At 39.5% G+C, this 23,819-nt stretch overlaps 1 protein-coding gene across 1 annotated transcript in view; it reads left to right on the top strand.

Moving 5' to 3' along the window:
- Window positions 1-23,819, top strand: part of adarb1b (adenosine deaminase RNA specific B1b) — a 346,819-nt gene that overhangs the window by 183,864 nt on the left and 139,136 nt on the right. The window lies entirely within an intron of this gene.

The raw sequence follows: 23,819 nt of genomic DNA, 5'->3' as shown, positions 1-23,819 counted from the left end.
CTACTAAATCCTTTCAGCAAAAATATGGCAATATCGCAAAATGATCAAGTATGACACATAGAATGGACCTGCTATCTCCGTTTAAATAAGAAAATCTCATTTCAGTAGGCCTTTAACACGGAGTATTCCATTGTGTCTTCAACACCAACAATCAAAATACCGCTGCTCAATCATCATCTAAACATCCAGAAGCCGCCCCCTAATGAACCCGTTCCCTCCCCGGCCCTTCATGCATAGGGTCCACACCCAGCAGTGGCTTTGATGCAGGGCCTAGTGAAACTGGAGGAAACTCCCCCGAGGAAGAACCAAGTCATTCCTATTTTGACACACTCTCCATTTAGAACAGAAGCGAGGTTTCTGTTGCGCACGAGGACCGTAACTGTTGGAGCGATTGGAGAATGTTGAACAGACGAGGCCATTTAGAACATTTAGAACGCTCGTCTTGTCTCTTGGCACATTCACAGTAGTGAAACTCTCTACTGTTTTCCAATTGAATGCGCTTTAAATAGAAGGCCCGTTAAAAAGTCTGTTAACATTTGTAATATCAAACAATAGCAAAACATAGATACAATTGACACAGAGGGTTACATAACATGCTTGGTTGCATCATTCTGTGTGAGCTTGTGGAGGTGTCCTGCATTACTGTAACAGAACAACAACACAAGTAACAAGATTATCAATGCTGTTATTGTTTACAAGTCTCAGGGATTGTGACAACCATTTTCGCAGTTATGCAGCTGAGATAGGCTCCAGCACTCTCTGTGACCCAAAAAGGGTTCAAGCGGTAGAAAATGGATGGATGGATCGCATCACTGTTTTGTTGATTGTGTTCTTACAGTACTTCTGCAAAACCTAGGATTTTTGTTATGATACAGCAGCAAAACAGGGGTTAGTGCATATGCCTTACAATACGAAGGTCCTGAGTAGTCCTGGGTTTGATCCTGCGCTCGGGATCTTTCTCTGTGGAGTTTTTATGTTCTCCCCGTGAATGCGTGGGTTCCCTCCGGGTACTCCGGCTTCCTCCCACCTCCAAAAACATGCACCTGGGAATAGGTTGATTGGCAACACTAAATTGGTCCAAGTGTGTGAATGTGAGTGTAAATGTTGTTTATCCGTGTTGGCCCTGTGATGAGGTGGTGACTTGTCCAGGGTGTACGCCGCCTTCCGCCCCAATGCAGCTGAGATAGGCTCCAGCACCCCCCGCGACCCTAAAAGGGACAAGCGGTAGAAAATGGATGGATGAACAGTTTGTATGTCATCACGCAGGTTCGCTTCAGTGGACCCGATAAGAGTAGTCAGCTTGAAGCGTCCCTCTGTCCCTGACTCCCTGGTTGTCATGTTGCATGAGTGCTTGTCTGTTATGATTTTGCTTACTAGTTTTGATGACCTGTCTTATTTTGCCACTGATTGGCTAGTGTCGCCCTAACCTTATCAACCAATCAATCAATCAATGTTTATTTATATAGCCCCAAATCACAAGTGTCTCAAAGGGCTGCACAAGAGCAGAAAATAAAAGAAACGGGAAATCAACTGGTCTAAAAGTGGGGTCTATTTAAAGGCTAGAGTATACAAATGAGTTTTAAAATGGGACTTAAATGCTTTTACTGAGGTAGCATCTTTAACTGTTACCGGGAGGGCATTTCAGAGTACCGGAGCCCGAATAGAAAACACTCTATAGTCCGCAGACTTTTTTTGGGCTCTGGGAATCACTAATAAGCCGGAGTTCTTTGAACGCAGATTTATTGCTGGGATGTATGGTACAATACAGACCTTAGCCAATTCTGATGTCCTGTGGTAGACGCCTCCGTGCAGTAAGGGGCAAGCTACTTGGAAAATCTAGTAAGATAAGCTACAAATTACTCTCGATTAAATGTAGCTAAGCTACAGAGAAACTATCCCTATAGAGTTGTAGCAAGCTACGCGGCAAAAGTCGTTTGCTACATCAAAGCTACATTTGATGGCATTTCTATCTATGGGGCCCATCCATCCATCCATCCATTTCTACCGCGTTGAGTGGGCACAATGAAATAGCTTAGTTTCATAGACAATAATCTGTTTATAGAAGTTTAGATTGAGGTATGGTGTTTGTAAAGGGGAAAACGTTAAAAGTCTCTTGCATTCATGTTAGCCATTATTGCACTAGTTTGTTTCCCGTCGGGCTACATGAGTTTTTCGGAGTGCAGTAATGAACCACGATTTTATGATCATTTGAATTTAAAACGGCAACACAACATTTTGAGAGTTTTACCTCGGTTCGTAATGTATACCTTTGATCCTTACATCATTACTAATGGGTAATCTAATTCATTACTATTTCAAACATTACAATGTTGTTTGCATTACAGTGAAATGTGGCGAGTTTAAAACATTTCCACTTCTATGTACTTATGTCAAAGTATCGGTTTGGGTCTCGAAATCAGATTAGATCTGAGGCCAAAGCATTGACCGGGATATTGCTAAAATATTCCGATAATATCGGCAGCCGATAAATGCTTTAAAATATAATATCGGAAATTATCGGTATCTGTTTCAAAAAGTAAAATTCATAATTTTTTTTAAACGCTGCTGTACATAGTGGTACACGGATGTAGAGAGAAGTACAGAGCGCCAATAAACTTTTAAGACATTGCCTTTGCGTGCGGGCCCAATCACATAATACCTACGGCTTTTCACACACACAAGTGAATGCAAGGCATACTTGGTCAACAGCCATACAGGTCACACTGAGGGTGGCCGTGTAAACAACTTTAAGACTGTTACAAGTATGCGCCACACTGTGAACCCACACCAAACAAGAATGACAAACACATTTTGGGAGAACATCCGCACCGTAACACAACATAAACACAACTGAACAAATACCCAGAACCCCTTTGCAGCACTAACTCTTCCAGGACGCTACAATATACACCACCCACTACCCCCTAACACCTAAACCCCGCCCACCTCAACCTCCTCATGCTCTCTCAGGGAGCGCATGTCCCCAGTTCCAAGCTGCTGTTTTGAGGCATGTTAAAAAAAATGATGCACTTTGTGATTTCAATAATAAATATGGCAGTGCCATGTTGGCATTTTTTCCCATAATTTGGGTTGATTTATTTTGGAAAACCTTCTTACATTGTTTAATGCATCCAGTGGGGCTTTACAAAAAAAATTAGGCATAATAATGTGTTAAATCCACGACTGTATGTATTGGTATCGGTTGACATCGGAATCGGTAATTTAGAGTTAGAGAATATCGTAATATCGGCAAAAAGGCCATTATCGGACATCTTTAGTTATAATGTTAACAGATTTAGCTTATGTGTGAATGTGGAGTGAATGAACGATGGTTCCCAGTTTTCAGGTGTTTGAGTCTCTACAAAAGCGCTATATAAATATTGTGATCATTTATTAATTAAAGTACATTTATGAAGGAGTAATTCCGTTTCTAATTAAATTACTTTTTTGGTAGCGACTTGTCCAGGGTGTACGCCGCCTTCTGCCCGATTGTAGCTGAGATAGGCACCAGCTCCCCCCGCGACCCCAAAGGGAATAAACGGTAGAAAATGGATGGATGGACTTGTCCAGGGTGTACGGCGCCTTCCGCCTGAATGCAGCTGAGATAGGCTCCAACAACCCCTTGCAACCCCAAAAGGGACAAGCGGTAGGAAATGGATGGATGGAGTAACTATATGACTAATAGCCTTTTAAAAGCCCAACACTAAAACCCAGCGGACGCAAATGACAATTCTGAGGGCTCATGACTTGATTTTGCGACCTTGGAGCTGCTTATGCCTAAACCGGTCCTTTTTTGGCATGGGTGTTGATGATGAATGTTGTTGATACTGCAATATTTACAGTAGGTTCTAACATCTTCCCTCTCCTCCAGTCACTTTTCATGAGTGTTGATGTACGAACACATGGAGACACAAGCTGCTTCTTCACGCCAGTAAAGCCCAACATGAAGGTGCACACTGACTGTGTGAATATGTAGATCGCAACTCATAGTGCATAGTTCATATACTCCAAATGTCAAATCAAATCATAGCAGGTTGTCCCGATACCAATATTTTTACCAAAATGTATTCTGATACTTAAAAATGAAGGGGACCATAAAAAAATCTGACGGTCCATTGAATATATGTTTATTAGCAATTTGGCTGCTGACTTATTTCGTAAGTAACATGTTGGGTCATTTCCCCTTGTAATACTGTGTCAAAATGATGACAATTGGTTGAAAATACATGGATCAGGAATGGATTAATAATCTGTTAATAGCTCCTTACTTTCTGTTTAAACAGGTTCTTTCTACACTTATGTTAAAATGTATTATAATTCTCTGGGTTTTTAACATTAGTTTTGGGTCTTAGTACAAATTTGGGTACCGATCCAATACCAAGTAGTTACATTGGTCATAGGTTGGTCATAATTAAAGCAATCCTGTGTAGAGGAAGTATTTCCTGAATTGATAAAAGACAAGATGTATGTGTATAAATGTGTATGTGTACATATATGTGTGTATGTATATGTACAAACCCCGTTTTCATATGAGTTGGGAAAATGTGTTAGAGGTAAATAAAAACAGAATACAATGATTTGCAAATCCGTTTCCACCCATATTCAATTGAATGCACTACAAAGACAAGATACTTGATGTTCAAACTCATAAACTTTATTTTTTTTTTTTGCAAATAATAATTAACTTAGAATTTCATGGCTGCAACACGTGCCAAAGTAGTTGGGAAAGGGCATGTTCACCACTGTCTTACGTCACCTTTTCTTTTAACAACACTCAATAAACGTTTGGAAACTGAGGAAACTAATTGTTGAAGCTTTGAAAGTGGAATTCTTTCCCATTTTTGTTTTATGTAGAGCTTCAGTCATTCAACAGTCCGGGGTCTCCGCTGTCGTATTTTACACTTCATAATGCGCCACACATTTTCGATGGGAGACAGGTCTGGACTGTAGGCGGTCCAGGAAAGTACCAGCACTCTTTTTTTTTACGAAGCCATGTTGTTGTAACACGTGCTGAATGTGGCTTGGCATTGTCTTGCTGAAATGATCAGGGGCGTCCATGAAAAAGACGGCACTTAGATGGCAGCATATTTTGTTCCAAAACCTGTTTGTACCTTTCAGCATTAATGGTGCCTTCACAGATGTGTAAGTTACCCATGCCTTAGGTACTAATGCACCCCCATACCATCACAGATGCTGGCTTTTGAACTTTGCGTCGATAACAGTCTGGGCGGTTCGCTTCCCCGATGTCGGATATTTCCAAAAACAATTTTAAATGTGGACTTCTCAGACCACAGAACACTTTTCCACTTTGCATCAGTCCATTTTAGATGATCTCGGGCCCAGAGAAGCCGGTGGCGTTTCTGGATGTTGTTGATAAATGGCTTTCGCTCTGCTTTAACTTGCACTTACAGATGTAGCGACAAACTGTATTTGGTGACAGTGGTTTTCTGAAGTGTTCCTGAGCCCATGTGGTGATATCTTTTAGAGATTGATGTCGGTTTTTGATACAGTGCCGTCTGAGGGATCGAAGGTCACGGTCATTCATTGTTGGTTTCCGGCCATGCCGCTTACGTGGAGTGATTTCTCCAGATTCTCTGAACCTTTTGATGATATTATGGACCGTAGATGTTGAAATCCATGAATTTCTTGCAACTGCACTTTGAGAAACGTTGTTCTTAAACTGTTTGACTATTTGCTCACACAGTTGTGGACAAAGGGGTGTACCTCGCCCCATCCTTTCTTGTGAAAGACGGAGCATGTTTTGGGAAGCTGTTTTTATACCCAGTCATGGCACCCACCTGTTCCCAATTAGCCTGCACACCTGTGGGATGTTCAAAATAAGTGTTTGATGAGCATTCCTCAACTTTATCAGTATTTATTGCCACCTTTCCCAACTTCTTTGTCACGTGTTGCTGGCATCAAATTCTAAAGTCAATGATTATTTGCAACAACAAAAAAATGTTTATCAGTTTGAACATCAAATATGTTGTCTTTGTAGCATATTCAACTGAATAGGGGTTGAAAATGATTTGCAAATCATTGTATTCTGTTTATATTTACAACTAACACAATATCCCAACTTAAATGAAAACGGGGTTTGTATATTATATATGTGTATATATGTATATTATAAATGTGTATGTATGTATGTATGTATGTATATGCGAAACATATGGTACTTACATTTGTTTTGTAAAACCCTTAAATGGCATATTACACCCTTTTTTTCCAGAAACCTTAACACATTAGACACAGAAGCTACTAAATCTGTGATTAATTGTGTGTGTGCGTGTGCGTGCGTGTGTGTGTGTGTGTGTGTGTACAGGATGTGACAAAGCGCTTTTTTTCATTGTCAGCATTTCCCATTGTGAATTTTTGCTGGTTTAAGTCTCAAATGTGTTTAGCTGTTTGCATATCCCCTTGTGGCTCTGACCAGTTGAGAAAAAGTGAACTTTTGCAAAATTTAAAAAAAAAACACTGTGTGCTTTTTATAGTTGATATTGTCACCTCCTCAAATCAATGGGCTTCATAGAATTTTTTTTTTTTTAACCGGGAAAAAAAACAATCCCGTTGTCTAATTGACCACATCCTTCCATCCACAGCTTGAACAAGATGTATTATCTGCTGAATGGAGACATGACATAAAATCCTTCTATAACACAGCACTGGTATAAACAGCAAAGTAGCAGGGCTGCCCTCTGCTGGACAAAAGCAAGTATAACAAAAACACTGCAGGGCATTTAGTCTGTACCATAAAGAATAATTGTTATTGAATTCAGTCTGCGCCAACACACACACACACACACACACACATGCGCCCCCATAGACACACGCAATCAATAACTAAAGAATCACAAGCGCTTTTAATAGAGCGTGTTGTTAATTAAAATAGTGTCCCAGGGTCTGTGTGCTGAAATCTAGGTCAGCGTCAGAGGCATTGTTTAATGGCTTATTGGGACCCTTGTTAGCGGGTTTGTGTGCATCCAGTGGTTACTGAGCCATTGGCCTAATTTGTTGCTGGAGTGGCCGGGAGTGGAGTTTTGTGGTCATGCATCTCTATCACGCACAGGCTGACACTCTCTATCTCGTGCCCCACCCCCCCGCCTAATCACAGTCACTTCATTTCCCCTCTTCACTTCCATGTGTGTAATAGCTTTTTAGTCCTTTCTTGTTTCCTTATCACCTCTGTCAGATTAAATGCAGCCCCCTCTCGCTCTCACCTGCTGTACCTGGCAAAAATAAATAAATAAATAAATAGCTTCAAGAAGGTCAGCACTGAGCAGACACTATCAGGGCCCCCACATAAATCAACATGTTATCTCTCAAAAGCTCTCACGAGGTTACGTCTCATCACAGAATGCAGCTAACTTGGAAATAATTTAATTAGTACTTGATGTAGGGCTGGGCGATATGGCCTTTTATTAATATCTCCATATTTTTAGGCCATGTCACGATACACAACATCCATCCATCCATCCATCCATCCATCATCTTCCGCTTATCCGAGGTCGGGTCGCGGGGGCAGCAGCCTAAGCAGGGAAGCCCAGACTTCCCTCTCTCCAGCCACTTCGTCTAGCTCTTCCCGGGGGATCCCGAGGCGTTCCCAGGCCAGCCGGGAGACATAGTCTTCCCAACGTGTCCTGGGTCTTACCCGTGGCCTCCTACCAGCTGGACGTGCCCTAAACACCTCCCTAGGGATGTGTTTAGGATTCACAACATATATCTCGATATTTTGGCTGAGCCTTGAATGAACACTTGATGCATATAATCACACAAGTATGATGATTCTATGTGTCTGCATTAAAACATTCTTCTTCATTCTGCATTAATATATGCTCATTTTAAACTTTAATGTAGAGAGGCAAATCACAACTAAGTCAATTGACCAAAATTGTATTTATAAATTAGTGGCACAAACATTCATGCCATTTCCAAAACAGAAAGCGCAAGATTGTCAGAGACATTTTAAAACAAGCTATTAGTGCACTTTGGTGCATGATGTCACTAAGATGAGATATCAAAACAACACTAAATTAAAGTGCACTTTTTGTACAGAACGCCACTACAATTGTTTAAAACAAAGTGCACTTTTGTGCATGATGTCACACAAGAAATTTCAAAAACTGTCAAATAAAAATGAGCTGCATAATAGCAAATTAAATAGTGTATCTCCTTCGCTGTGTGGTAGGTTCCTGCGGACATGATCTACTTCTGTTCTTGACTAGTTTTTGTTGATGTGGTAATAAAACAAGACGGTTCAGTTGTTTCAGCACTGGTTGCTTCGGCTTTTTATTGGTGTGGCACCAGCCGAGATGTTGACATGCGGAGTTTCAAGCACTCTTCACTCATTAGCGGGTGACTTTTCAAATGATGCTACAAATTAGTAGTGCCACTACTTTTTTAGTTAATCCGATCATGTTTGGCTTTTTGAGAAACTGGACTAACACACCGCGATTATGCGATTTGAAGACCAGATCTCTCGAGTGGGCGTGTCTCGCATGCGCCAGTCTTAAAGGCCTACTGAAATGAGATTTTCTTATTCAAACGGGGATAGCGGGTCCATTCTACGTGTCATACTTGATCATTTCGCGATATTGCCATATTTTTGCTGAAAGGATTTAGTAGAGAACATCCACGATAAAGTTCGCAACTTTCGGTGCTAAGACAAAAGCCCTGCCTCTACCGGAAGTCGCAGACGGTGACGTCACATGTCGATGGCTCCTCACATATTCACATTGTTTATAATGGGAGCCTCCAAAAAAAAGTGCTATTCGGACCGAGAAAACGACAATTTCCACATTAATTTGAGCAAGGATGAAAGATTCGTGTTTGAGGATATTGATAGCGACGGACTAGAAAAAAAAATGTGATTGCATTGGGACAGATTCCGATGTTTTTAGACACATTTACTAGGATCATTCTGGGAAATCCTTTATATTTCTATTGTGTTGCTAGTGTTTTAGTGAGTTAAATAGTACCTGATAGTCGGAAGGGTGTGTTGACGCTCAGTGTCTCAGGCGAGTCGACGGCAGCTATGGACGACACAAGCTCAGCTTTTCTCCGGTAAGAAGCGAGTTTTTAACCACAATTTTCTCACCGAAACCTGCTGGTTGACATTCCGTCTTGATTCATGTCCGCTTGACCGTGCTCTGATCCATAGTAAAGTTTCACTTCCAGGAATTTTAAACAAGGAATCACCGTGTGTTTGTGTGGCTAAAGGCTAAAGCTTCCCAACTCCGTCTTTCTACTTTGACTTCTCCACTAATAATTGAACAAATTGCAAAAGATTCAGCAACACAGATGTCCAAAATACTGTGTAATCATGCCGTTAAAGCAAACGACATTTAGCTGTGTGTGTGTGTGTGTATATGTCGCACCCCCGGCCAAACTATGAAAAAAACCGCGATTTATAATCCGAAAAATACGGAATATTAGATATTGGGCTTCACTATGTAAAGCGCTTTGAGTCACTAGAGAATAATCGCTATATAGATATAATTCACCTCACACTTCACAAAAATATTGATGAACTTTACATATCAATCAATCAATCAATGTTTATTTATATAGCCCCAAATCACAAATGTCTCAAAGGACTGCACAAATCATTACGACTACAACATCCTCGGAAGAATCCACAAAAGGGCAAGGAAAACTCACACCCAGTGGGCAGGGAGAATTCACATCCAGTGGGACGCCAGTGACAATGCTGACTATGAGAAACCTTGGAAAGGACCTCAGATGTGGGCAACCCCCCCCCCCCCCCCCCCCCTCTAGGGGACCGAAAGCAATGGATGTCGAGCGGGTCTAACATGATGCTGTGAAAGTCCAATCCATAGTGGCTCCAACACAACCGCGAGAGTTCAGTTCAAGCGGATCCAAGACAGCAGCGAGAGTCCCGTCCACAGGAGACCATCTCAAGCGGAGGCGGGTCAGCAGCGTAGAGATGTCCCCAATCGATACAGGCGAGCGGTCCATCCTGGGTCCCGACGAGCGGTCCATCCTGGGTCTCGACTCTGGACAGCCAGTACTTCATCCATGGTTATCGGACCGGACCCCCTCCACAAGGGAGGGGGGGACATAGGAGAAAGAAAAAAAGCGGCAGATCAACTGGTCTAAAAAGTAGGTCTATTTAAAGGCTAGAGTATACAGATGAGTTTAAAGGTGAGACTTAAATGCTTCTACTGAGGTAGCATCTCGAACTGTTACCGGGAGGGCATTCCAGAGTACTGGAGCCCGAACGGAAAAGGCTCTATAGCCCGCAGACTTTTTTTGGGCTCTAGGAATCACTAATAAGCCGGAGTCTTTTGAACGCAGATTTCTTGCCGGGACATACGGTACAATACAATCGGTAAGATAGGATGGAGCTAGACCGTGTAGTATTTTATACGTAAGTAGTAAAACCTTAAAGTCACATCTTAAGTGCACAGGAAGCCAGTGCAGGTGAGCCAGTACAGGCGTAATGTGATCAAACTTTCTTGTTCTTGTCAAAAGTCTAGCAGCCGCATTTTGTACCAACTGTAATCTTTTAATGCTAGACATGGGGAGACCCGAAAATAATACGTTACAGTAATCGAGACGAGACGTAACAAACGCATGGATAATGATCTCGGCGTCTTATATATATATATATGTCCATTTAAATGTGCGTACTGCTCTAAATTCTCCATAATCTTCACCCCCCCCCCCCCCCCAACAGTATTGCATTCAAATTGTGAATTACTCCAACTCTCCTCATGTGGAAAAAAATAACGCTAACCACTGAGTCTATTTTTAGGCTTTTGGGACCAACAGATGGGTTCCCTACCGCAGCCTTGGGTTCTTTGCCTGCGAGTGTTTTAAGAAGCGTGTTTTTATCAATGGGTATGTTTTTGGAGTCCAGCCCTAAGAATAGGCCATCTGGAGTTGAAATGTTATTTTCAGTCCTAAGTCCCTGCTGTTTTAAAACCTCAGTACGCTGCATTTTAGCAGCCCCTCGCTCCCTCTGCCTCTTCAGCGAATCGAAGAAGTGTCGAGGAGGTGACATCTCTGCTGTGTGTGCTGTACTGTGAGCTCACATTTATTAAATGTATATTTTCTATTTGCACATTCAAGTAGTCAGGAAGAGAGGTTAAGCGTTTTTATTTGTTTGAGAAACCAAATATTTCCACTGCAGCCTTAGAGGTGGGATTTTGCCAGCCATAGTTGTGGTTTTTACAGAGCAGCAGGAGTGGATTTATGCCGCTTTTATTCCAGTAAACACATGCAAAAAGTCTGGAGTTGCTGCCCGTAGAAATGTTTTGATTCCTGTGTTTTTAAATAGGAGGTTATGCTTGTAATCATGTTCGCTTTAAAAGGGAACATTATCACAATTTCAAAAGGGTTAAAAACAATAAAAATCAGTTCCCAGTGGCTTGTTGTATTTTTTGAAGTTTTTTCAAAATTTTACCGGTCCCGGAATATCCCTAAATAAAGCTTTAAAGTGCCTTATTTTCGCTATCTCCGAAACCACTATCCATTTCCCTGTGTTGTCATACAGGGCTGCCAATACAAACAACATGGCGGTTACCACAGCAAGATATAGCGACATTAGCTCGGATTCAGACTCGGATTTCAGCGGCTTAAGCGATTCAACAGATTACGCATGTATTGAAACAGATGGTCGGAGTGTGGAGGCAGATAGCGAAAACAAAATTGAAGAAGAAATTGAAGCAATTTAGCAAATAGCTATTGACGCTATTCGGCCATAGCGTGGGTGTACCTAATGAAGTGACCCATAGCATGGCTGCCTTATTAGCATCGCCGGTAAAAATGTGCGGACCAAACGATCAGGACTTTCGCATCTTGTGGCACTGGAGCAACTTAAATCCGTCGATTGGTAAGTGTTTGTTTCGCATTAAATGTGGGTATCTAATTTCAAATGTACATACAGCTAGCGTAAATAGCATGTTAGCATCGATTAGCATAGCATCTTAGCATCAATTAGCTGGCAGTCATGCCGTGACCAAATATGTCTGATTAGCACATAAGTCAACAACATCAACAAAACTCACCTTTGTGATTTCGTTGACTTAATCGTTGCAAATGCATCTGCAGGTTATCCATACATCTCTGTGCCATGTCTGTCTTAGCATCTCCGGATAAATGTGAAGACACTCTGGTACATTCAATGGGGGTCTGGCGGCAGATATCTTGCCAGTGGTGCAACTTGAATCCCTGCCTGTTAGTGTTGTTACACCCTCCGACAACACACCGACGAGGCACGATGTCTCCAAAGTTCCAAAAAATAGTTGAAAAAACGGAAAATAACAGAGCCGAGACACGGTGTTTGTAATGTAAAAATGAAAATGGCGGGTGTGTTACCTCGGTGACGTCACGTTCTGACGTCATCGCTAAAAGACCGATAAACAGAAAGGCGTTTAATTTGCCAAAATTCACCCATTTAGAGTTCGGAAATCGGTTAAAAAAATACATGGTCTTTTTTCTGCAACATCAAGGTATATATTGACGCTTACATAGGTTTGGTGATAATGTTCCCCTTTAAGTGTCATGTCTATGTGATCATGTTTTGTTTTAGTCATGTTTGGTTTTGTTTTTGGACACTTTGTGCACTTTTGTTTGTTTTGTCAACACATTAGTTTTCACCTGTCCTCATGTCACGCACCTGTCTCATGTTTTGCACTCGCACGCCTGTCACTAATCTCCACAGCATTATTTAAACCTGTAGTTGCCAGGTAGTCAGCCTGGCGACTTTACCTCTACTCCCTTCATGCCATGCCTGCTAATCACACTGTCCATAGTTTCCCTCCTGCCCATGTCACGTACGTTTTTTGGTTCTTTTATGTCACAGTTTTTGAGATTTGTTTTTTGCCCATAGTTTGCTAGTTTTTGTTATCATTAGTCAAGTCTGTTCTCCGCCATTGTGCGCGCCTTTTGTTTGCTTCTTTTTTTTGGGAGTTTGTTAGTGTAAGAAATACATATGTACTTACATTCACGTCTTGCCCGTGCCAACTTTTCTTTGCCTTCTGAAAAAACAAACCCCAAAGTCCACGTATAGACATGAAGTTTAAGTTTTTGACCTCGGGATGCAGAGAAGACGTGTTGCAGCAGTCGAATAGAGTCTTGTAACGACAGCTGTGAAGCATCTAGAAAAAAATACCTCATATACGTGGAGATAAAGAGTGAGAGGTCGAGTTGTCCGCAACAAGTAAAAACACGACTGAGAGTACCGTATTTTTCGGATCATAAATCGCTCCGCACTGGCGGAAATGGCTAATAAAGAAAGAAAAAAACATATATACGTCACACTGGAGTATAAGTCGCATTTTTGGGGGACATTTTTTTGATAAAATTCAACACCAAGAATAGACATTTGAAAGGCAATTTAAAATAAATAAAGAATAGTGAACAACAGGCTGGATAAGTGTACGTTATATGACGCATAAATAACCAACTGAGAAGGTGCCTGGTATGTTAACGTAACATATTATGGTAAGAGTCATTCAAATAACTATAACATATAGAACATGCTATACGTTTACCAAACAATCTGTCACTCCTAATCGATAAATCCGATAAAATCTTCTTCCTCGATGTTGCTTCCAAACAACTCTGCCGCTTCCTCTTGTCGTTTTCTGCTGCATATTTCACTACGTCCAGCTTGTAATCTGCAGTACATGATTTCCTTTTCGGTGCCATTTTTGTTCAGCCCTTCTCAGTTTTTATAAAGTACCGCCAACGTTGAAATTATCCATTTTAATAGCTACGGCAGTAGCATGTAGCATATAGCAGTTAGCATTGCATGACCCACAATGCACTTCTGCCATGACCCTCCCCCGCCAAATTCTTATTGGTTGACGTGTGTGTGACGACTGCTGACATTTTCTTCGTCTCTTCCGCGAATGAGATAAATAATATTATTTGATATTTTACGGTAATGTGTTAATAATTTCACACATAAGTCGCTCCGGAGTATATGTCCCACCCCCGGCCAAACTATGAAAAAATCTGTGACTTATAGTCCGTAAAATACGGTACAACTGTTGGCACACAAACAAATAAACGTAAGCAATGCCGCAAGGTGCTTGGGGTTTCCACTTAATTTACCGTCTTTCCTTGAATTGCCGCAGGGCATATAGTATGTGCCTGCCTTGAATTACTGCCGGGTCAAACTCGCTTCGCAAAATAATTAGCGCATGCTTAGTATTACCACCTGGTCGAACTCAAGACATCACGAGTGACACTTCCCCTGTCATCATTTTCAAAATAGAGGAGGCTTATTTCAATTACGGTAATTTGAAATCGCATGAAGGGAAGAAAATTTAGAGCTATTCAGTAGGATTTAAGGTCCAAGCTTACATCACACTCAAATTTTTACTGCATGCCTTTGGTAAGTGCCGGAGTGAGAAGAGGTTTTAAAATAATTAGCACATGCTTACTTTTACCGCATGCCTTTGGTAAGCGCAGGAGTGAGAAGAGGTTTTAAATTAATTAGCGCCCCGGTGGAAATTCAAGGAAATACGGTAATTGATCGTGGCAAAATTAAAGCCGTCTCACTTTTTTTTTTTTAATGTTTTTTTATGTGAAAAGAATTTAAAGTAGTATAATGTATTTAATGAATATAGCGTAATACAAGGGTGCATAGGCGCCGATCTACATGTATGCCGGTGGGCACTCTGTGTGTGTATTGGTGTTGTCCTGATACCAATATTTTGGTACTGGTACCGGTACCAAAAGTATTTTGGTACTTTTTGGTACATTTCTAAATAAAGGGCACCACAAAAAATGTCATTATTGGTTTTATTTTGACAAAAAAAAAATCTTAGGGTACATGAAACATGTTTATTATTGCAATTTAATCCTTAAATAAAATAGTGAATATACAAGACAACTTGTCTTTTAGTAATAAGTAAACAAACAAAGGCTCCTAATTTAGCTGCTGATGTATTTAGTTAAATATAGTGTAATTTATCATTCTATTATTTTGTCAATATTATGAGGGACAAACTGTAAAAATTTATTATTATTCTACCTGTTCGTTTACTGTATATATATGGTTATTTGCTGTTTCAATGTGTTCTATCTACACTTTTGTTAAAATGTAATAATCACTTGTTCTTCTGTTGTTTGAAACTTTACATTAGTTTTGGATGATACCACAAATTTGGGTATCAATCCGATACCAAGTCGTTACAGGATCTTACATTGGTCATATTCAAAGTCCTCATGTGTCCAGGGACATAGTTCCTGTGTTTATAAACATTTAAAAAAAAAAGCAAAGAATATTTTGTGATGTTAAAAGATATCGATGCAATCGTAGTATCAACTAGATACGCTATTGTACGTGGTATCATTACAGTGGATGTTAGGTGTAAATCCACCAATGGCGTTTGTTTATATTGTAGCGTCCCGGAAGAGTTGGTGCTACAGGGAATTCTGGGAATTTGTTCTGTAGTGTTTATGTTGTATTGCGATCTTCCAAAATGTGTTTTTTTGTTGTGGTTTAGTGTGGTTTCACTATATGGCACATGTTTATGACAGTGTTAGTATTGTTCATACTGCCACCCTTAGTGTGACGTGTGGCTGTTGAGTAAGTATGCCCTTCATTCGCAGGTGTGCAGTGTGTTCAAGATGATTTTGTCATTAGATCATAATCAGGCACTCCTGTGATATCTTTGTTAGGCTTTGTTATTTATAGTCTATATCAGGGGTGTCAAACTCAAATATAGAGTGGGCCAAAATTTATAACTGAACAAAGCCGTGGGCCAAGGTCGAACAAATTAGCCTTTTAATAAGGACCCGAACAAGTTTTGCATTGAATGTTAAACAAGCAAGGCTTATATAACTTTATAGTCACATGCAAAATCCAGTTTCAAATGATAATAATAATGATTAAAAATATCAATGGCATATCAAATAAAATTTAAATAAAAATTGGAGGGGTTGGGGTTTGGTGGTAGCAGTGATGTATATTGTAGCGTCCCGGATGAGTTAGTGTTGCAAGGGCTTCTGGGTATTTTTTCTCTTGTGTTTATGTTGTGCTACCGTGCGGATGTTTTCCCGAAATGTGTTTGTCATTCTTGTTTGGTTCGGCTTCACAGTGTGGCGCGTATTTGTAAAAGTGTTAAAGTTGTTTATACGGCCACCCTCAGTGTGACCCTTATGGCTGTTGATCAAGTATGCATTGCATTTACTTGTGTGTGTGTTAAAGCCGCATGTATTATGTGACTGGGCCGACACGTTGTTTATATGGCGGAAAAAAGCGGACGTGACGACAGGCTTTAGAGGATGCTATAGGCAGTGCCTTCAAGGCATGCCCCCAATATTGTTGTCCGAGTGGAAATCGGGAGAAATTCGGAAGAATGGTTGCCCCGGGAGATTTTCGGGAGGGGCACTGAACTTTGGGAGTCTCCCGGGAAAATAGTGAGGGTTGGCAAGTATCAGTGGTGAATGCGGTGTTACAGAGGCATTGCCGCTGTATAATACCGGGGGGCCAGCTCTAATGTTAATTTGATGTTACCTCAAGGGCCAAATGAAATTACACGGCGGGCCAAATTTGGCCCACGGGCCAGAGTTTGACACCCATAGTCTATATGATTTGTAACTTGTTTATTATATAAAATGGACCAAACTGATGTGCAGTGTTTTTTTCTAATGACCGGAAGTCTTCAACTATACTAAGTCTTTTAATGCTTGAAATCTGTATCATATACTAGTTAACTATGGTCATCTAATGAGTTACTATGGTCATCTAATAACTTACTATAATCACTATGAGGTATCTCAGATTGTAGGTGGGGTTTTTTCACTGTTTGTTACTTATTTGTTGTGTTTCGGTTGATTGTAAAATATGTTGTCAATATTCAGTGTTTTATCATTCATAGTTAATATGGTAAATCCCACATTCTTTATTTTCACGTACATTTATTTTTGACTATGCAAAATTGCACAAATCTGCTGCTATATCATAAGTATTTGCACTACTGATGAAACACTCATTGTTTACAGCCATAGCCTATTTAAAAACAACAGAAACTAAATATATTGTGATTTTAGTAGGTAGACATATTTCCGTTGCACTTTACTGTTGTGTTTTCTTTTCTTTTTGTCTACGCATGGGAGAGTGCAAAACAAAATATTGAGTCCTTTGTATGTTTTTACATGTAAAGAAATTGACAAATAAAGCTGACTTGACTTGACATTCTGGGTGTCTCACTCAGTAAAAAAAATTTGAATTCCATCCCGTTTTTTAGGCGGTCTGTCATAACGTTTTTAGCTTTCAATCATTATTGTGAGGTTTTGTATTAGTGTTCCTAAAAATGGATATACCGGCCCCCAGAAACACTTTTTTTTTAATCTAAATCTACTAGATACTGAACTAGATAATACAGTATTATCTGGTGTCAGATGCCACCTGGTGGTTGTTTGAGCACACTGCAGCTAGTCTTGGATACATTAATCAAGCTTTGCTCCTTAATGCTTCAGTCACATGCAGGATTCTCACAGGAATGAGGCAAAAACCGATCCTGACCCATTGTACAAACAGCATGTTTGTCTTCATGGAGGAAAAAAAGTTCATCAAATATTCTACATCCCCAAAAAAATCTTACTTTCCTGGACTTTTCTACTCTTTTCCCACATCTCCATCTCTTATTAGAAACTCTCCTCAGTCGGTTATCCCTTCAGCTGCGCCTCTGTCCCCTGCTGCTGCACTTTATGCACGCTAGATGTGTCTTTTTTCTAGGGCGTCTTAGCAGCACCCTGCTGGAGACTTAGATTTATTTTTAGACACAACTCTCTCAGATTGATTCATATGTTATATTTCTTGTTTGTTTATTTTCCACCCACCTGACCGTTGGTAGGTGTCACGACTTTTCATTATACAGTGCAGGTTCTGCGTAGACATTTGCTGGGTGACCTTTATTTCCCTGTGACAACGTAAATTAATGAAATGAATTATTTAAGTCACACGGGGTCAGGCCATCCTGTTCTACAGTACTGCTGCATGAATAGAATATATTACAGTAGTATCGAGGAGTGCATTTTCTTGGTTGCCTTGGTCCAATGCGGATTTTTAATACTGCCATGCTTTTATTGTGAAGCTTACTTTTGCAGAACAAAACGGAGTTATTATGTACTCGTTTTAGTTCTTTGTAGCCGGACAGTAATTACCGTATTTTCTGGACTATATTCTCTGCACCCACTAAATTGTAGGGGAAAAATATTTGTCTATTAAACTAAGAGTCTTCCCTGAATAACCTCAGAATTATTGCTTATTAGAAACCCTAACTCTAACCCTTATATGTTCCCCTAGTGTCCAAATAACCTCTAAATTAAGTATTTCTTTAATAAGCAACTAATTATATATATATATATATATATATATATATGTATGTATATATATATATATATATATATATATATATATATATATATATATATGTATGTATATATATATATATATATATATATATATATATATATGTATGTATATATATATATATATATATATATATATATATATATATATGTATGTATATATATATATATATATATATATATATATATATATATATATATATATATATATATACGTATATATATATATATATATATTTATATACGTATATATATATATATATATATTTATATACGTATATATATATATATATATATATATATATACGTATATATATATATATATATATATATATATATATATACACACATACACACACATATATATATACATATATATATACATATATACATATATATATATATACACATATATATATATATATATATATATATATATATATATATATATATGTATATGTATATATGTATATATATATATGTGTGTGTATGTGTGTATATATATATATATATATATATTATCACAGGAATGAGGCAAACATACAATCTTACTGTACTTACAGTGATAAGTACAATACTTACAGTATTAGCACTTTTAGGGTGCAACAGACAGCAAAGACTGACCTGACCAACACACCAACAAGTATACACTGATGCCTTCTAACGTCTTGGACTTGCAAATGCAATTTTTGTGTCATACCTGCAAAGGAGACTGAGAATTGTGATAATGAAACTGGAAAGCAGTTATAACGAGCTCAAATCCAAATTTGCAATAACAAAATGGATTGTATTATCGAAAACAGTTATTTGCTACCCCACACAAAAGTACAGAAAATTGGTACTGTTGAGTAACAGTACCGTATCGGTTCAAATGTGAACAGTACCCATCCTGAAAAATGAGGGTGAGTCCATAACTTGCTTAATGGCTGACTATTTGATCATGTGAGTGCCTTTGATTTATGTTGAATAGGACTACAACTAATAGTCGACATTGTGGACAATAAAATTTGTTGCTGACAATTATATTTGTCGACAATAGTTGTGGCATCACCACTCGTGTTTTTCCATCCGGAAGTTGGTCTTTTAAAGCAGCGTCAATTTGCAATGCCGTAAAAAATAGGCACTTTAACAAACGCAAACACACACAGAAAGAGAGAGAGAGAGAGAGAAAGAGAGAGAGAGAGAGAGACAAACAGGCACCAATGCGGAGGAGGAGGTTAAACATGCAATCTAGTAAATAGCCAACATGTAATAATTCATCAAAGATAGAATTCTGCACATTGAGTCTATTAGAGTGCTACAAGTTTACAGGTTTTAAACATCTCATAATGTTTTTCTTTTTGAGCAAGTTAGATTTTGTGTTTTGTTATTTGTTTTAATTGCTGCAAAGTTAATTGTTTTTTTTTTAGCACTTTAACTTTAATTTCTTTTAAATGGACAATGTTTTATTAGCCATTTTATTTTTGTTGCAGCTAAATGAGCAGCACAGTTACAGTATGAATAAATATTTATGTATGAATTAGTCATCTTTGTTGTTAGTAAGCACTAGTGTTGTCCTGATACCAATAATGTAGTACCGGTACCAAAATGTATATCGATACTTTTTGATAATTTTCCAAATAAAGGAAACTACGAAAATAATTTATTTCAACAGAATATCTTACACTTCATTAAACATTCACAGTCTAGTAACAATTTTACAAGGTTAAAATATAAATTATAAAACATTAAAAGGGCATGGACGCTGAAGGGAACGTCTTCCCTTTGCTCCTCGACTACAGTCTGCACCGTACCGAACAGCAGGACAGGTGTAATAACAAAAGAGCGAATGCAAATTGAACAATACAAAAAAAAATAAAGGTTTGAATTGGTCCAGTTTATCGGGGACTGTTATTACTGACGGACAGGTGTCGCGGTGTGACTGCAGCCAGGCACGTACGAAAACCCCCGTCTCCATGGCAACGTCTCTGTCGCTTTCACTCAATTGCCGCTTTTCCACTAACGCAGGGGTAGGCAACCCAGAACTTTGAAAGAGCCATTTAGGACCCAAATAACACAACGCTGTCAAGCGCCATTCATATAAAACTTGTGGGCCGCACTAACATTTAACTGAGCCTTGGCTTTAGATTGTGTATGCCTTAAAGGCCTACTGAAACCCACTACTACCGACCACGCAGTTTATATATCAATGATGAAATATTAACATTGCAACACATGCTAATACGGCCTTTTTAGTTTACTAAATTGCAATTTTAAATTTCCCGCAAAGTGTAGTTTTGAAAACATCGGGGTTAATGACACGTATGATGACGCGTGCGTTTGACGTCACCGGTCGTAGCAGACATTATTTTCCAGCCCGATCCAAGTTATAAGTAGTCTGCTTTAATCGCATAATTACACAGTATTCTGGACACCTGTGTAGTTGAATCTTTTGCAATTTGTTCATTTAATAATGGAGAAGTCAAAATAGAAAGATGGAGGTGGGAAGCTTTTAGCCTTTAGCCACAAAAACACAGCCGTTTCCTTGTTTAAAATTCCCGAAGATGAAGCTTTACTATGGATCAGAGCGGTCAAGCGAACATGGATCCCGACTACATGTCAACCGGCAGTTTTCGGTTAGAAAATTGTGGTAATAAGTCGCCTCTTACCGGAGACATCAGCTGAGCTTCCGTCGTGCTGCAGGTGCTGTGACTTCCCTCAGAGACTCTGGGGTCAACACATCTGTGGCCACACCCCTCCGATTTTCAGGTACTATTTAATCTCACTAAAACACTAGTAACACAATAAGCAGATAAGGGATTTTCCAGAATGATCCTCGTAAATGTGTTTAAAAACATCTGAATCGCTCCCACTGCAATCGCCTTTTTTTTTCTTTCTAACTTCACTCTAAATTTCCTCATCCATGAATCTTTCATCCTCGCTCAAATTAATGGGGAAATTGTCTCTTTCTCGGTCCGAATAGCTTTACCTGCTGCTGGGTATGATTGTAAACAATGTGAGGATGCGAAGAGCCCTACAACCCGTGACGTCACGCGCACATCGTCTGCTACTTCCGGTAAAGGCAAGGCTTTTTTATTAGCGACCAAAAGTTGCGAACTTTATCGTGGATGTTCTCTACTAAATCCTTTCAGCAAAAATATGGCAATATCGCGAAATGATCAAGTATGACACATAGAATGGACCTGCTATCCCCGTTTAAATAAGAAAATCTTATTTCAGTAAGCCTTTAAAATGACTCAGGTTTGTTATGATGTAAAAAAAAAAGGTACCAGTGTTTGTCAATGTCTGGACTCTAATGACCTGCCAGACTTTAAATATGCATCAGATGAAATTCACCATTTGCACAAAATTGGCTGGAGCCTGACTACAGTAAGTTAAGCAATAGTTTTTTTTTTAAAGTGGACAAAAAACTAAAGTAAACACCAACCATTAAAAGCAGCTAACCCTCCCTTCACTCCAACCGAAATACTTTGCCTTGGGAATGTATTCAACTGTCAAAACAAAGTTTATAATGGGGGGGGAAACTGTGAGGAATGTACACGTTTCTTGCATGAAATGTCACCGCGGTGCAGGCTGTGCAATGTTGTGACTGCCGAGTGTGACAGTTTCAGCAATTAGTCAAGCGGCGGGAGCAAAAATATTTTCCCGTTTGTAACCTGGATCAGTCTTTACGCTGTTTTGTTCCTGTTTGCTAGTCAGTTTTGCTTTGTCTACAAACCAACAACCATGACCATTTTCTATACACAAATAACCCTGTTTGTAAAGTGTTCTTAAAAATGATGTAAAGCGTCATTACAGACAATAATGTGTGATTTTAAATGTAGTTATTAGAGTGACAGCAAGTATTAGGCCAATTTTACAATTATGTGAGGTTGGCAAACTGTCATTGATGAGCAAATGTAGGAGAATCCCCTGTGTTGGACTGGCATGTCCATGATATAGTCTGCCTGAGGAAGTATTTTTGTACAAAACCCAAAACCAGTGAAGTTGGCACGTTGTGTACATCCATCCATCCAGCCATCCATTTACTACCGCTTATTCCCTTTGGGGTCGCAGGGGGTGCTGGTGCCTATCTCAGCTACAATCGTCGTAAATAAAAACAGAATACAATGATTTGCTAATCCTTTTCAACCTACCGTATTTCCTTGAATTGCCGCCGGGGCGCTGATTAATTTAAAACCTCTTCTCATTCTTGCGCTTACCAAAGGCATGCGGTAAAGGTAAGCATGCGCTAATTATTTTAAAACCTCTTCTCACTCCGGCACTTACCAAAGGCATGCAGTAAAAATTTGAGTGTGATGTAAGGATACCATCATGAAAAGCACATTTAATAAAAAAAAACGTTATTATGGTCTTACCTTTACTTATAAATGAAGTCCATGCCAGTTCCTTCTGATCAAAAGCATCGATAACTTGTTTACAGAAGTCTTCCTTGTCTTTCTTCACTTTTAAAAGTCTCTCTGTCTCGATGGAGATCTTCCTTTATTACCGCCTGCTTCGAATGAAAGTCCAGTTTAGAAAACTGCTATCAGACGGCTGCTATCAGTTAGCTCGGCTCCTCAAGTGCGGGCGACGACAGAACTATCCTCGGGCAACTCCCCCTCCCGTTCTGCTCCGTGGGTGATCTCTTTATCCCACCGCTGCCACCATGAAGTGTTATTGTATAAATAATACACTGGGTATTTATGACTAGAACATGTTTTATTTCAGCCCGGTTGTTTACATAGCCAGTATAGGATTAGTAGTGTTACATCCTTAAAAGTCCGTCGTGGACCCCCCGCGTCAAATCTGTTCCCAGCACATATCACGTCACTCGTTGTCACTTCTTCTGCAGCCGAGTAGTCGCAAGAAGGATCAGTAGCGCCCTCTACCACCAGGAGACGGGAGTCATTTAATGACTCATATTTGACACACGCAGCTACGGTATATTAATAAAAGATAGCTGCTTACTGTTCTGTTTAGCATACCGGTATTCAATAGCTTGGACCTTAAATCTTACTGAATAGCTCTTAATCTTCTTCCCTTTATGCGATTTCAAATTACCGCTATTTAAGTCAGCTTCCTCCATTTTGAAAATGATGACAGGGGAAGTGTCACTCGTGACGTCATGAGTTTGACCCGGCAGTAATTCAAGCCAGGCGCATACTATATGCCCGGCGGCAATTCAAGGAAATATGGTATATTCAATTGAATAGACTGCAAAGAAAAGATACTTAACGTTGGAACTTTTGCAAATATTAGCTCATTTGGAATGTGATGCCTGCAACATGTTTCAAAAAAGCTGGCAGAAGTGGCAAAAAAGACTGACAACGTTGAGGAATGCTCATCAAACACTTATTTGGAACATCCCACAGGTGAACAGATGTCTACTGAGTGTTATTAAAAGGAAAGGCGGTGGTAAAAATGCCCCCGTGCCAACTTTTTTGCAAAGCGTTGCTGCCATTAAATTTTAAGTGAATGAT

Source organism: Nerophis ophidion, linkage group LG13 (assembly GCF_033978795.1).
Source record: "Nerophis ophidion isolate RoL-2023_Sa linkage group LG13, RoL_Noph_v1.0, whole genome shotgun sequence".
Taxonomy (NCBI): domain Eukaryota; kingdom Metazoa; phylum Chordata; class Actinopteri; order Syngnathiformes; family Syngnathidae; genus Nerophis; species Nerophis ophidion.
The sequence above is the reverse complement of the archived record's forward strand: the minus strand, read 5'-3'. Positions and strand labels throughout refer to the sequence as shown.